The 16482-nt window shown below is 41.0% G+C and overlaps 1 protein-coding gene across 1 annotated transcript in view; it reads right to left on the reverse strand.

Annotated features, from left to right (window-relative positions):
- The window catches only part of MTUS2 (microtubule associated scaffold protein 2), a 492284-nt gene that overhangs the window by 145125 nt on the left and 330677 nt on the right, over positions 1-16482 (reverse strand). The window lies entirely within an intron of this gene.

Consider the following 16482-nt stretch of genomic DNA (forward strand, 5'->3'; position numbering starts at 1 on the left):
CATCACCTAGAACTTCACCTCTGAAAATCACACACCGCACCTTCTGAGCACAACCTTGTATCCTCCAGCTGTGTTATTGCCACTCCATCAGTTCATGAATCTAGACAACAAATCCCTTTACCCCAAACTGCCAGGCTCCTCCTGTCTTTGCCTCCTTTCTTATCCAACCTGAAGTTGCCCCCAGTGTCCTTCACCTCTACTATCCTCTTGTCTACATTCTTGCTCTAATATCACAGAGGCAGCAGAACCACTTGGTCACAACTGTCTGCAGAATCCAACCCTCCCTTAACCCAGCTGTCACCCTCCCCTAGTCCAGCTGAGCACACGACAACACAGATGGAGGCGCCAAGTTCACAGTCGAGAGCCGTAACTGCGGCCACAACCCAGTCCAGCAATTCTCCTATTGTTTTCTTTTCATCTTTTGCATTCTTTTTTTAACCTATTTTTTTAAAATCATAGTTCTACATCTGTACCTTTCTAAAAGATTATTCCACATGGCAAAACAAAAAAGACCAGTATCTTGTCCCACCCTCCATATGCCCAATTCATAATCATCACTTCCAACTTTTTAAGCTGTTTTTCCTAGTATTTATCTCCATACATGTAGGTAACATGTCTATACTACTAGTTTTTTTAATAAGTTTATTTATTTTTGGCTGCACTAAGTCTTCATTGCTGCGTGCGGGCTTTCTCTAGTTGTGGCAAGCGGGGGCTACTCTTCGTTGCAGTGTGTGGGCTTCTCGTTGCGGTGGCTTCTCTTGTTATGGAGCACAGGCTCTAGGCATGTGGGCTTCAGTAGTTGCGGCATGCGGGCTCAGTAGTTGTGGCTCACAGGCTCTAGAGCTCAGGCTTAGTAGTTGTGGCGCACGGGCCCAGTTGCTCCACAGCATGTGGGATCTTTCCGCGCCAGGGATCAAACCCGTGTTCCCTGCACTGGCAGGTGGATTATTAACCACTGCGCAACCAGGGATGTCCCAGATACTGCTAGTTCTTGATACTTACATTTTAGACACCTTAATAGCTCTCTACTACAGAAAATGACAAATTTGCTCTCTATAGGCTCTCTATAGGCACTACCTCCCTCTTCAATACAGGTGTACGATAATTTTTGTTTAAGTCAAAATTTATTGTTCATTTTGTTACAATTACATAAATATTATTCACAACTGAGCAATTTCCTTACTTGTATGACTTTTTGTTTTCCTTGGATTTAGTAGTTGCCTTGGTTGTTGTTTGTTTAGATTGTTTATATCTATGCATTTTGCTAATTCTCCCCAGAACTCTTTATCAGTCACAACTCTCCTCTCACAATTATGTAAAAGGTTTCATTTTTGTTTCCCCGGAGGCTTCAATTCTCCATTTTCTTCTGGACTCATAACTTCTTGCACTGTTGCACAGCTGTCATCCCAGAATCTCCCTTCGTCATCATTCCGCGTAATACCTTTGTCTCTTTCCCATACTGGATCCCTTTTTTCTGGACCTCTCATGTATTCCTTTTTCTTGGTCTGCTTCCTTATTTCGGTAGAGTACTTTTTTTTTTTTGAGTTTCCAGAGAAATGTACATGAGAAATAAATTATTTGACAACTTCCATGGCTGAAAATTTCTTCTTACAGTTGACTGTTTGGCTTCACACAGAATTCCGATGTGGCAATCATTTCCCCCAGAACTGTGAAGGCATTTCTCTTTTAGCTTCCAGGTTTAATACTGAAAACTCCGATGCCACTCTAAATTTTAACCTTTTGTATGTGATCTGTTTACTCTCTTGGTACCTCTTTTTTTTCCCCAGTGTTGTGAAATTTCGCGATGTGCCTTGTGTGGGTCTTTTTTCATTCATTATGCTGGGCATTTGGCAGGCTCTTCTAGTCCTACAGTTCTGGGAAATTTTCTTGAAAGGTTGCTTTGATAATTTCCTCCCCTCTGATTTCTCTGTTTTGTTTTTACGGAACTCCTATTATTTGTGTGTGTATATTTATATATACAACCTATATATAAATATCTCTTTTTGGATCTCTCCTGGTGCACATGACACTCAGTACTCCCAACAATGAACTCTGTCACCTAACGAAACTTCCTCTCAGTCCTATTTTCGCTGTCCCGGTAGATGTGTCTTTTGCCTGAGCCAGTAGTGTTGATCGCATCCTTATCCCCTCCCTCATTCTTACTTCTTATATGCAATAAGATGCCAAATCCTGTGAAACATACATCTTGTATCTCTCTTAAATTTAGTCCACCTCTTTTTTACGTAGTCACTGCAACTCCTTAATTCAGATCACTGTCACTTCTCTTGCAGAACTGCACACCACCTCCTACCTTCTCTTCTCTCCAGTGAACTCTGCTCCAACTCATCCTCCAGACCTCAACCTAGAGGTCTCTGGATAGTGCTAATATGCTCTGTGGCTACAAGCTTATTGCGCTATAGGTTGAAAGCCCTTCACCTGTCCGAGTTTCCCATTAGACAATGCATCACATGAAAATCGCCCACTCAGTAAATATTTGTAAATAAATAGAGCTGGTTATCATTCCTAACTAATCATGTTCTTCCTTTGTGGAAAATGAAGTCAACCTTGAGATTAGGTAAATTCCTGATATTTTGAAACCTCCTGTTATTTTCTTTCTCTTTTTCATTTCTTCTGCAGTACCTCTCTCTCCCCACCTAATAAACAGGCACATCCTAAGTGAGTAATGAGAAATCACCTTACACACTCTTAGAAGAAAAATAAGTAAAGCTCTGCATATGATGGATCTGTGGGTGGAAAATAATCCAGTTCTGGGGAATCAAGACACTGCGTGATCTATTAGGCACTGAGAAAATGTGAATAAGTAAGTCGTGGTGCAAAAAGTACTTTGTATTTTTGAAACTATCCAAATAGACACTGGGGCTTTATTCATTGTGGCAGTTTTAGTTAAGGTAAGCCCAAATGAAAGAAATGGTCTGGGATTATTTGCCTCATTCCATCCAATAATTTACTTTCACATTAATTCAAGAACACAATAAAATTGTGCTTTTCACAGCTAATGTTTTCCCCATATAAATATGGTCTACTTAGTATTAAGTAAGCGCCCACACGTTAGTTCCCTGTAGTTTTATTCCAAAGGCTGCATCATCCCTTTCTTATTTTCTGAACTATTCATTCCTTGAAAAATCCAAAGCATTCCCTTATTCATTTGTTCATCATGTATTTATTGGGTGGGTCCACCGTACTTGATGGGGTGTTAGCTGTTGGAGAGTCCAAGGTGAAAGACAAAATCCTTACGTCCAGAAATTCACTAACTAGTGGGACATGTACGTAAGTAGTGACAAGACGATGCATCAGGTGCCAGCCCAGTGGTCTGGCTAAAGATTTCTCAGGGAGCTCAGAGGAAGAGTCAGGTAGGGCTTCACCGAAGAATGTGATGTTTGAGCTGAGGTGTGAACTATGAAGGACAATCACCAAGAAGGACAGGACACAACAGGCGTGGGACCGTGTGCAAAGGTACAGCACGTTCAGGGGCAGCAGGGTGGGGTATGAGACGTGAGGGTTTGCTCGAGTCCCACCTTCCTGGCCTCTAGCCCTCTACGATCTCCAGCTGCACCAGGCAAATATTAAAAATGCTTAGCATAATGCCAGGCACCTACAAACATGGTACTTATTAACAATATTAACTTAATTATTATAAATATTTGTTTAGAACCTATGGATTACAAGTGCAGTACTAGTGTATTAAATCATTCCTGAATCAGGGTGACAAAAATTATACATTCTTCTTTTTCCAATAAGGAATCAAAGGTTAGAGAAGTCAAGTAACTGAATTAAAGTCACCCAGCTGTTGCTGGGTCTAACTTCAAAGCTCACTCCCTGTTTCCTCTGCCATCCGAAGTCTGTGTCGTAGAAACTCTCAATTAACAGTGGCACTCATTGGAACAAAAATCATGTGGAGACAGAAATATGTCCAAGGTATCTTTGTTTTTTTAAACCTAAAAAGATGTAGCCAATGAATAAGAAAAGGGTCCTGTAACCTTGCTGTTATATTTTCCCAGGTCATGGGCACGGAAGCACTGCAGGCTGGCAGCCCAAGCCGGTGGGTTCTCTGCTGGGTGATGTTGGTCACAGCAGCTGTGTGAAGAGGCCCGTCACTGTCAGGGCTACAGAAAGGGCACCGGCACCGGGTGCAAGTACGGGCTTTGCCGATGGATGCCGGGGCTTACTTACACCCAACCCGTAAATCTCGTTTTGTTATCCTGGGAAAACTACTTGATCTCTCTAATCCCCAGTTTCCTAATCTATAAAATAGTCTTAAGAATAGTACCTACACATCATAAGGTTTTTAAGTGAGGATGAAATGAAATGGTGGGTACGACTAAGCATACAATAAGTACTCAATAAATGCTGGCTATTATTATTATTATAGTTGCTCATCAATGAATCATCACATCTGTTTGTCCTGTTTAATATTTATCCCATTGTCCCAGCTCGGACACACAGCGTGGTACTGTCACATCACTTAAAGCTGCATATACTTAATGAGTGAGGCATTCGGCTTTCATTCATTCCCCATCTACCTGCCATGTGGACTGTTCAACAATCAGAGCTACTGCTAGGCTGGGGGACTCTGTATTTCAGGGTCCTGCGTCTGGTGGTCGTGTGCAGGCTTCTCATTTTCAGCATGGGCTTTAGACTCCTAGCAGTGAGGCTGCTTTGGGGCCCAAAGCAGTTCTCAACACAAATATGCTGATTGATGGATTAAAGACGGACAATATGAAGACTCTGCAATGTCCAAGAAACGTGTTATTCTTTGCCACTTATCTTAGAAAACGGATGGCTGGCATCTGTCTCTTTCTTATCATATTTGCATTTATTCTAGCTCCCCCCATCCCTGCCCGAAGACAGTACTTAGTATTTGGTATTTCATCAGTGTAAGGTAGCTAGTAAAACATATAAATCTGGAACGAATTGGGAAGTTTTAAACACTGACATGTAATTAAAAGTTCCATGATCATCAGGCTAAGAGATGGGGCTACATCATGGTAGCACTTTGCATAACAATGCATTTATAGTACAGGAGGCAGAGTTCTGAAGCATATAAATGTCAGAAATCACAACGGAAAACCGGCTCTCCAGGACCATTTGCGTTAATTACTTCTGGACCAGCTCCCATAGCTCTTTGAGGCTGACAAGCAGAGTGGGCAAAATACCAGGCGTGTAACCTTTGAGATGCAGTACGTGCATATACTCTTAAGTGAGAGCTAGGATTTTGTGCCTTACCTTGGAGGGGCCACCACACAATAAAAGGTTTCACACCAGCCTGCAGGGGGCCTAATAGCAAGGAGGGTCGCGGCATTTTATAAATTCTCTTTGGCAACTTCGACTGACCCGTTAGGTCTCTGCCTACGCGCTTTTTGCGCACTACAGTAGGTCTGTACGATACGCCTCTACTGTGCACTCAAGCATAACTGTAATTAAATAATTACCTGTGTAAGTACAAGTTTTATGTTCCCCTCTCCTGTTACACCATGGGCTCTGTAGCAACAGAGACTGTTTCTGTCTCATTCATCATGATTTCCCCAAGCATCCAGCACGGAGCTCAACTCAAAGAAGGTGCCCTGTAACATCCGTGGGATGCCCGTCACTCCCCGGGGTGACTGAGCTGGACCCTGGGGTCACAGCGTGTGACTCACAGCACCTCCTGGCCGCTGCGAGGAACCTCCCCACTGCTGGCCAGAAAGAACAGCAAACAGGCCTTCCAGGACACCCACGAATGCCACCCTCTGAACGATGAAACGGACAGTCACTCCATCATCCCGCCATATTTTCCTGTCTCTATGACCTCACGCAAAGGAATGGGTCTCAAATGTATCGATTTTTCTCCCACAAAAGTTCTTTCTAACATTTCTACTCTCCTCTATCCCCAACCCATTGCAGGTTCCCCTTTGGCTTCACAATGACAAATGAGCTAAAGTTGGGCTAGCCACGGGGACCCAACCTCAGGGAGAACACAGCCAACACCAAGTGATAACACCGTCTGCACTGAAAAGCCCAGCACAGCCTAACTGCTCTGAACTTGCCTCCTTCAGGTCCCACTCCCGGGTCAACGCGGGCTTCCACATTGTGAGGTGCCATGATTCCCTCACTGTCAGAAAAATGATAGGCTCTTAGAGCTGTTTATGTTAAAAGAGCATATGCTATGGCAAGGAGAACCTCTCAAACCACCCAGACCCAAGATCCCAGTGGCAAAGTGATCCCTTTACCTGTCCTGTCCTTTCCTAGAGCAGAATATTTTATTTCAGCAAGCTCTTACTCAATCTCTTCATTGACGATGTGCCCAGAGACGGGAGATGATGCTTGGCCAAACTGAAGAGAGGCAGGGGAGAACGTGCTAGAGCAGCTGTTTCCGGAAGCCTGCCCCTTAAAGTGCTCGGTAAACACATTCTGGTGGTGTTGACAAGCTACTTGACTTTTTAAATTATAGTATGCCCAGAAATACCTAAACTTGTGGAATTTAATGCAGAAGTAATAATCCCCTGTTCAAGAAGTAAAATTAAGTTTTATGATACAAGTGGAGTTTCTGTAGCCCATAAAATAACAGCCTCGTTATTTCCAGAGAATATTTTCCTTAGGGCAAGAGGAACCCAAACAATAAGACATCAGCTGTTCCTCTTCTATATAACCACGGGAGGTCCTTCTACAGCTCAGCATGATTAAAGGAATTTTATTTTCTGTTATACATCATGTCAACATGACAGTGTCAGAAGGCATATTGACCTAGAAGTAGTCTATCACCAGATCAATACTTCAACTGAAAATATTTTCCCTTTTGCTACAACAACTGAAAACCAGTTGGAAAAGTCAATTGGTAAAGCCTGATTACTTGTGTAAAACTATACGGATCAAAACCCTGGTGAAATTTTGTATTTGACATACGAACAACAGAACAACTTTTCATGACAATTCTGAGAAAAAGAGTCACCAAACGATCAAGGTTATGTTTCTAGAATTCTTCCCTTTACACAGCCACAGAGAGGATGTTCAGTACTTTTTAAAAAATCATTAGCACTAAATCCACGGCACTTTCCTTTGTCGTCACACTGATGTCAAGAAGGCAATGGGGCTTCCCTGGTGGCGCAGTGGTTGAGAGTCCACCTGCCGATGCAGGGGACGCGGGTTCGTGCCCCGGTCTGGGAAGATCCCACATGCCGCGGAGCGGCTGGGCCCGTGAGCCATGGCCGCTGGGCCTGTGCGTCCGGAGCCTGTGCTCCGCAACGGGAGAGGCCACAACAGTGAGAGGCCCGCGTACCACAAGAAAAGAAGGCAATGAAAAAAATAATAATAAATAAATAAATAAAGGGAATTCCCTGGCAGTCCAGTAGTTAGGACTCCGCGCTTCCACTGCAGGGGGCATGGGTTCAATCCCTGGTCGGTCGGGGAACTAAAATCCCACAAGCCGAGGGGTGTGGCCAAATAAATAAATAAATAAGAAGGCAATGATCATTATTAACTTACAGGAAGATGATACTATAGGAGTGGATCGTGCTTAGCACAGTGCATTAGCTCTCAACCTGTGTCTGGAAACCTGGGGAAAGAGGGGCATGGACAGAATACAGAATTATTATAGGGGTTCTGGGAGCTGTATGTGCAGTAACTAGCATTGTCCCAGAAAGAAGATTCAACCTCTAAGCTGTATTTTTCAGTGATAGTTATTTCAATAAAATGTAACTAACTGGCCTCCATTTGTGTAAGAATCTGTAAGCAGCACAGCACAAAGGTTAGGGATATGCCTTTTAAAGTCAGACAGATTAGGTTGATCCACGTCCTGCTGCACAGAAGCTGTATGACCCTGGGTGGGAGGGGCTTTACTTAATTTCTCTAAACCCCAGTTTCCTCTAGAGCTAAATTAGGTAGAATATAGAAATCCCCAAGCATACTGCATGGTACACAGAGAATGCTCAGTAAACATATCTTTGAAAAGAAGAAAAGAAAAAAGGAAAAGACCTGAACAAAATAGTTTTGTTATTTATATTCCTGATATCTAAAACATTTAAGCATCCTTCCAATTATCCAACATAGAATATTACACTTAAGACAAATTAATATTGACTTATTTGCCATCATAAACTGAACTAAGACAACTCTTACTTTAGAGGGACAGCTGAAAACACATGCCAATCATTTCCTTCTAAGGGTCCTCTAAACTCTCGATTATAGAGTTAAATTTCATAAAGGATGTACTCCTAGATTGCACTTTAGCTCCAGAAAAATCTCTCTCCAAACAACTCATTTAATGTTGTTTCCTTGATTTAGTTGATTTATGGCTATAAGAAATAGCTACAAAATATGTCTGCGTTATTTGTAAAGCCGTATTTCAATGTGACTCCATATTTCTGCCTTTAGGAATCCATCATAAAAACACCCTGCATTGCTCAAGCCCTGCCCATTCCCAGGAAGGGCTTGTTTTCCTGGCTGGCCTTTGGCCAGCTCCTGGGAGCTGAGCTTCTGGCATGTTCTGACTGAGGAAAGCGTTCTGCCTACCTGAGGTCTTGGGTCACATGGTACCAGTTTGCCTAGACAGTCCAGCAGGTGCTATATGCCAATGTAACTGACCCATAATAAAAGCCCTGGACAGCCAGACTCAGGTGACGTGCTGTTACATATCGTTGCTGAAGGAATTAAGCACACCTGCATGACTCCACTGGGAGGGGACCCTTGGGACCTGGTGTCTGGTTTTCTCTGAACTTTGCCCTGTGAGCTTTCTTCCTTTGACTTTTTACTCTGGATTCTTCCACTTTCACAAACTGTAATGATGAATATAACAACTTCTGAGTCCTGTGAGTACTTCTAGGGAAATCATCAAGCCTGAGGGTAGTCTGGACAACCCCAGCAAAATACGTTTTTGCAAAATAAGCTTATTGCAATTCCTTGTTTTGTGGTAATGAAACACTGAAAACAACCTAAATGCTGAACAAGGGATAAAGAGTCCTACAAATTGGGGTAAGTCAATATGAAGTTATTACGACAGGACTAAAAGTTAAATTTTCACATGTTTCTCATGACATTGGAAAATGCTTAGGATATAATGTTAAGTGAAAAAGCAAGATACAGAAGTATCTATAAAGCATCAGCTCAATTACGGGAAAAAAAATCCATACCTGCTTAGAAAAAAGAGTGAAAGGAAATATGCCAACATATATTATTAGTAGCTATTCATGGACTGAGATTATGAGATATTTTATTGTTTCATTTTTTTCTATATTCTTCATGCATTTTTCTGGGAGCAAATTATTATCCCATTTTTTACTGAGTTGTTTTTACGTATTTCATTGTAAAAACTGAAACATTTGGAAAAATTCTAACTATAGAAGGAATACAAAACTTAAAAATGAAAGTTCTTTTTCCTAATCACAACTTTTCTCCAATTGGACACCACACTGATAATAGCTATTAACTATTTAAATGATACTTTCCACCTTTTTTCTATAAATATACAAAAAGGTATACGTTAAAAAAAGATTTATTTTCATTTCGGGTTTTGAAAAAATGGGATCATGTTCTGCAGCTTTTCTTGCTTTAACAATGTATTAGGGACAGTTTCTGAATAATTCATACCGACCTAGCTCAATCTTTTCAATACCTAAATAAGCGTCTATTGAATGGATACATATTTAACCTATTTAAATACGTCCATACTGATGGATATTTAGATTGTTTCTAATTGTTTAGTATTATAATCAGTGTTGCAAAGAATGTTCCTATACATACATCATTGCTGCTTGAGCAAGTATTTTTGTAAAAGAGAGTCCCAGATGGAGAAATACTGGGTTACACGTTAAAGACAGTTACATTTTCATAGATATTAACAAACTGCCCTCCAAAAGACTGTCCCAGTTTACAGTCCCACTAATGCTACAAGAGTGTTTTCTTGCCATGTTCTTACCAACACCGGCTGTAATAAACCTTTTTATTTTTTCTAATCCAATATGAAAAAGATGGTATCTTATGAAAAACACTGAACGTATTTAGTCATTAGTGAATTCGAACATCTCTTCATACGTTTATGGCCACTGACCTCTTTGTACTTCTATTGTATAAGTCACCCATTCATATATTTTACCTACTTTTCAAATGAAGTTGTACTTTTTCTATTGATTTTCATAATAACACTTTGTTGAAGCATTTTCATTCAGTTTATCATCCTTCTTACCTCTAGGATGTCCTTTATTGCAGACAATTTAAAATTTGTATGTAGTTAAAACTATCATTTTTTAAAGGTTTCCAGGTTTCACATCATGTTTAGAAAGGCCTTCCCTATTCCAAAATTTTAAAATATTATCCAATTATTTTCCTATCAGAAAAGATATGTTTAAACTATACAATTAAAATTATTGTCCATTATGTTGTTCAATATAATTTTTTTTAATTCACAGAGTTAAAATTTTACACATTTGTGCTAAAAAAATAAGTTTCTCTCTTCTGATAAAGTGGCACACTCTTTTTTTTTTTTTTCCCTGATTGTGTTTCTTCTTTTGCCCTTGCAGTCAGGAAGCTCTGAGCCCAGTTTTATCAGGCTCTTCTCTTTTTTATTATTTGGATTTTTATCCTTGTATCTCTATTATTCTGTGCCCTTTACTACATGCTGCCTTGTATCTTTTCTGAAATCAGAAAGTGAAAACATAACACATAAATTAGAAAATGATTAAACAAATAATAAATAGAAAGTGGTTAAATAATTTTAAAAGCCTATTATATTTAATTTAAACTTTTTCAGGTCATTTGTTTCTTAATCCATCTTACTATGAATTCCTGGTCTGCTAGAATTAACTGGCAGCCAGCTGATAAGATTATAGATCTCTTGCTCTCACTCTAATTATCAGTGTACAAATCTGTTTACCTTATTTTGAGCCCCTCAAGGTTAAGGGCTGTTCTAATTATTCTTGAATCCAAGTCACCTGGAATCACCAAGGGACACAAGCAAAGCATCACAGTTTAGAAATGTTTCCAACAGCATGCCCTTAAAACAAGCGTTGGTGTTACCTAAGTAATTAAAGTAACCCAAACACCTCACAGTCCCAAGAAATACAATTATTTGGAATTTAACTGTAATTTGCATGCTTGCCTTCTGCTTTTTAATTAGCCTGATGACAGAACAAGGTGATGTGAAAGCTGATTTGGTAGTAGGAACTAGATTTTATTTAAATGAAAAATTCATAGCAGTGGAACTAATGCAAACCTAAAATTCGGTAATAAAATTTATCTTTTAACCACAATTTTATACTTGTTGTTAAATTAGGTGTTGGAGTGGGATGAAAGTTAGAAGAGAACATCCTGAAATCTCTCAAGGGAGCTTTCTGCTTCATTTTCCCAATCCGTGCCTTCCCCTGATGACTGCATGTCACAGGGGTCACAGCCATAGTCTACACAGCGGCTGGTCTGGGGTCCTCCGTCTAGTAAAGGGTGGTGCTTAATCCTCGTTCTAAAACACCCTTGGGACACCCTTGGCAGTCCAATGCCTTCCAATGCAGGGGGTGCAGGTTCAATCCCCGGTCGGAGGGCTAAGATCCCACATGTCTCACGGCCAAAACACCAAAACATAGAAAACAGAAGCAATATTGTAACAAATTCAATAAAGGCTTTAAAAATGGTCCACATCCAAAAAATAAATCTTAAAAAAAAAAAACCCTAGCACCTCCTCCTTATGTCAATGATGGGAAAATATCTAAGAAGTTTTATGTCCTTGGAAAAGTCGAACACAGAGCCTTAGGGTGTCATTAAAATAGGCTTCCGAGCAGACCTCGAGTAAGGCTCGGGAGCTCTGTCCACTGCCTGTCTCACCCAGTCCTCCAGAGTCTGGGGCTGCCCCCTCTGCCCCCCACTCCCACCCCTGCGGACCCTGGAGTAGGAGGCTGCAAGTAACAGAGCAAGGCTGGCAGAGCTCACAGTTACAGAGAGGAAAAACTGGGGGAGAGAGAGAAGGAAAAGAGAGACGTGACTGGGGGCAGCTGCCAACTGTTTCTACCGGGCGAGGCCTGTGGAATTTGCCATCAGAGCCTAAGAAGCTGACCTCGGGGCAGTTGCGTAAGGGATGTGAAACAGGTGGGAGTCTCCGAGCATCTGCTGGAGCCTGTTCTAGGACACGGGGAAAGGCAGGACTCTCACTTGTCCTCAGGAACTGGTCTATTGCTTCATTATGTAACAACCTGCCCAAGTCACAAGTACTTTCTGAGCACTCGGCATGGAAACTGGTAACATCATGGTGACCCTTTCTCTGCTGGGAACATCCCTTACCCCCCATGAAGGTGCAATCCCTCCTCACACAGTATCATTCCTTCCCCTCTCTTCCCTCTGGTTAAACACCTATTTTTCATGGCATCACCAACCGAATTCTAACCAAGACATCCCAAGGAGAGCCTGGTCTGAGACAAGGAATCCTGTGTACCATTTCTGTTTACCACCATCCCCAGTTCACACATGTGAAATCTAATGGTAATGGGGGACCACAGATGGAATTCTTATACTCCACAGCTGGATATTTATATTATTGTGGAAAAAGCACAGGACACATACACAACCTATGTGATTTCCTGATGCCACCACATGACTTGGGGCAAGTCATTTCACCTCTGAATCTTGATTTCCCATCTGCAAAATAATACTTTCCTTGTCCACCACTCTAGGTTTTTGTGAGGACCAAGTCATATTTAGCACATTAAAGTGTTTTATAAAGTAATACAAAGTGGAAGAGAATTCTTGTTATCAAGATCACATGGCTTTCCAAAATCCTCTACAGAGCAGAAGTATTTGAAAAAATAATGAAATTTTTATGGTCTTAAACGCCGTTGCTGCCTTGCCCTCTATTCTTCACACCTGAAATACCTTATTTCCATTTAGCTCTACCTCCACTAAAACAGCCACCCTCTCTGCACAGTTTTCAATGGAACACTTTAAACATGTACTGAAGCAGAGAGACTAGTCTAGTTAACTATGTATTCTATCACCCAACTTCAACAACAAGCAATACCCATGTTTCATCTTCTGTAACATGTTGACTCCACGTGCCACCATCCTGGGTTATTCTGAAGCAAATCCCAGAAAGCGTATCACTTCATATTTGTGCGTTTCTAAAAGACGGCTTTTTAAGAAAACACACCCACAGGGAGGGATAAATGAGGAGTTCGGGATTAGCATACACACACTACTATATATAAAACAGACAACCAACAAGGACCTACTGTACAGCACAGGGAACTCTACTCAGTATTTTGTAATAACCTCTAAAGGAAAAGAATCTGAAAAAGAATAGAATATACGTATGTGTACAAATGAATCACTTTGCTGTACACCTGAAATTAACACAACATTGTAAAGCAACTATACTTCGATTAAACAGAAACAAAAACATAACCACAAATACTACCATCATACTCAGAATAACAGTTTCTTAATGTCATCTAAGAGCCAATGTTGGTTCACATTTCCTCAGTTATCTTTAAAAAAAATTTTTTTTGGTGTGTTTGTTTGAATTGGGATACAAAACAAGATCCGTACTTTGCAACTGGATGATAAGTCTAAGTTTTTTATAATCTACAGGTTCCCCCTCTATATCCTTTGTCCTCCTCCCAGAATGTTTATCTGCCTTTTTTTTTTTTTTTGCAATTTTTGTTGTTGTTTCTACTGTTGAGTAAGTTGGATGGTTTGTTTTATAGAGTTTTTCAGTCTGGTTGGTTGATTTTATTCCCATGGTGTTATTTAATATGCTTCTTTGTCCTTTCTACTTCTAGTAAATTAGTAAATCTAAAGGCTAGGGCGGATTCATTTTTCCCCCAAGACTAATTCACATGTAATGTTGTGTATCAGTTTAGTTCGTAACGTCTGGTTTTCCCTTTCCATTGATGATCATTGCCTTTACCTACTGATTCACTAAAGCTTTGAAAAGGTGATATTCTATCATACCTTATTTATTAACTAGAATGCTTTTAAACACTAAAAGAGAACTTTCCCCTCACCAACTATTTGGTTATCATGAGATACAGACTGAATAGGAGAAGTGGCTAAAATATTTTATTCTTTTCTTTCTTTACCAAATTTCAAAAAAAGTTTCTTAGCATCAACCAAAGTGACTAGTTTTTATTTTATTTTGTATCATTATGACCTCATGGATACACATATATTTTGATTTGATGAATATTATTCTACTGCAATTATGAATCTTACTAATATTCAATCCCTTCCTTCCTTCCTCCCTCCCTCCCTCCTTCCTTCCTTCCTTCCTTCCTTCCTTCTTCTCCCTCCCTCTCCCCTCCCTCCCTCCCTCTCTCTGTCTCTCTCTCTTTCTTCCAGTAGGAGCTTATTAAGTCTGACTCTTGAGTTGACAGAATCCTAGTAGTCTTTGAATTCCTCTTGGCTGTCTGTTCTGGGGTCTACAGTTCCTGCCCTAGACCTGGAACCAGCCATTTCTTCAAAGACCCTTATCTCCTGTTAATGCAAAATGTATTGAGAGATCACAGTCTGGGCACTGGGGGTACTCTATGCTATTGGTCTAGTCACTGTTTATAACTTTTCAGTGGACAGAGCTGGCAATACTTTTTTTTTTTTGCGGTACGCGGGCCTCTCACTGTTGTGGCCTCTCCCGTTGCGGAGTACAGGCTCCGGACGCGCAGGCCCAGCGGCCATGGCTCAGGGGCCCAGCCGCTCCACGGCATGTGGGATCTTCCCGGACCGGGGCACGAACCCGTGTCCCCTGCATCGGCAGGCGGACTCCCAACCACTGCGCCACCAGGGAAGCCCGGCAATACAGTTTAATGATAAATTTCAGATAAGTTCATACTTTATCCCATAATGCCCATATCCTATTTTTCCCATAATACACACATTCAGAATAACAGCAGATTTGGAATCGCAACAGCCACGCTACCACCAATAATGTAATTACTAAAAACAGTTTAAGATTTTTTTTGCAACTCTTTTTGAACATAGAGTACATACTATTAGGGCGGAACAACCAAATTACTCTTTTAAAGTCACTTGGAATAAGTCTTCTTATTCCATGGATGTATGACAATCCATTCAGCTGGTCCCCTATGGATGGACAGCTGAGTTGTTTCAGTATTTTGCCATTTCAAATAGCACTGCAATGAATCACTTTGTGCATTCTGCTTTTGCCAGTCTACCTTTGGGAAAGATTTCTGGAGGTGGGACTGCTAAGTCAAAGAAAAAATGCACATGTGATTTTATTATTAGATATTGCCCATTTCCTTTCATAGGAGTTGAGCTATTTTATATTCCAGCCAGTAAACGTACGAGAATGCCTCTTTTCCTGCAGATTCACGACAGTGTATGTTTTCAAACACCTGGATGTTTGCCCATCTCACAGGTAAGATACTATAGTCTACTGCAGTTTTACTTTATGTTTTTCTTATTATGAGCGATGCTGATTATCTTTTCATATGGCTAGGAGCTACGCGCATTTCTTTTTCTAAGAACTGTCTGTTCAAATTCCTAGTCCATTTTTCTGTAACAGTGGTTTCACAAGTGTGACCTCTAGACCAGCAGGATCTGCAGTGTCACCTGGGAATCATTAGAAATGCAAATTCTCAGGCCCCACCTCAGACCTACTAATGAGATGCTAGGATGAGGCCCAGTAATCAGTGTTTTAACAGCAACTTCAGGTGATTCTGATGCACTAAAATTTGACAAACACTGGTCTATAGGATTGATTCAACAACTGTATTTTAACTCAGTGCAGGCTTGTCTAGTTATTTTCTATTGAAACCAAGGCCAAACTGTTAAACTGGAACCAAGAGTCAAAGGCCGTGTGACATTCATTCATTCATTCGTTGATGTATCCAACCATTAACAAACAGATGCTAAGTAGCCACTGCGTGTCAGTCGCTGGGGACACTGCAGCAGCGGGGATACTGTGCTCAATAAAATGCACAAGTCACTGTCCCCAGGAGCTTTTCCTCCACTGAGGAAGAGCAAAACCAAGCAAGTCAATTTAAGTCTTACCAAAGGGGATTACAAGGTGGTACTCCATTGAAGGGCAAGTGGTCAGGGAAATGCAAATTTAAAATAACACTTCCACCAAATGGACAAAAAATTTAAAAAATGCTATCTATTCTTAGCAGGGATATGGGTGGAAAGGTGAAGCTCTGCAACCTCTCTGAAAAGGAATCTAATCATATCTATTAATGCATCAAGCACAGCCCCCCCACTGCTGGGGATCAATCCTGTAGAAAGCACGCCACCAAAGACACGCACTGCAGCACTGTTTACAGCAGCAAGCGCCAGTCACAAAGTGAATGTCCGCCAGGGGGCATGGTTCAATAGATCATGGTGTATCCACACCAGGCAGCCACTGAAAAATGAGCCATACACTGACTTGAGGGCAGCTCTATGACATGCTTCGAGTAAGGAAAGTAACATGTAGAAAGATGGGTACAATCCAATCTTACTTTTAGGAACTCACGCAAGCCCATCTGCGTGTATACGTATATGCACTGGTACATGAGTATA

The sequence above is a fragment of the Delphinapterus leucas genome, chromosome 18 (genome assembly GCF_059928025.1).
Source record: "Delphinapterus leucas isolate spDelLeu-1000000601 "Yukka" chromosome 18, BTC_Dleu_Yukka2, whole genome shotgun sequence".
Classification (NCBI taxonomy): domain Eukaryota; kingdom Metazoa; phylum Chordata; class Mammalia; order Artiodactyla; family Monodontidae; genus Delphinapterus; species Delphinapterus leucas.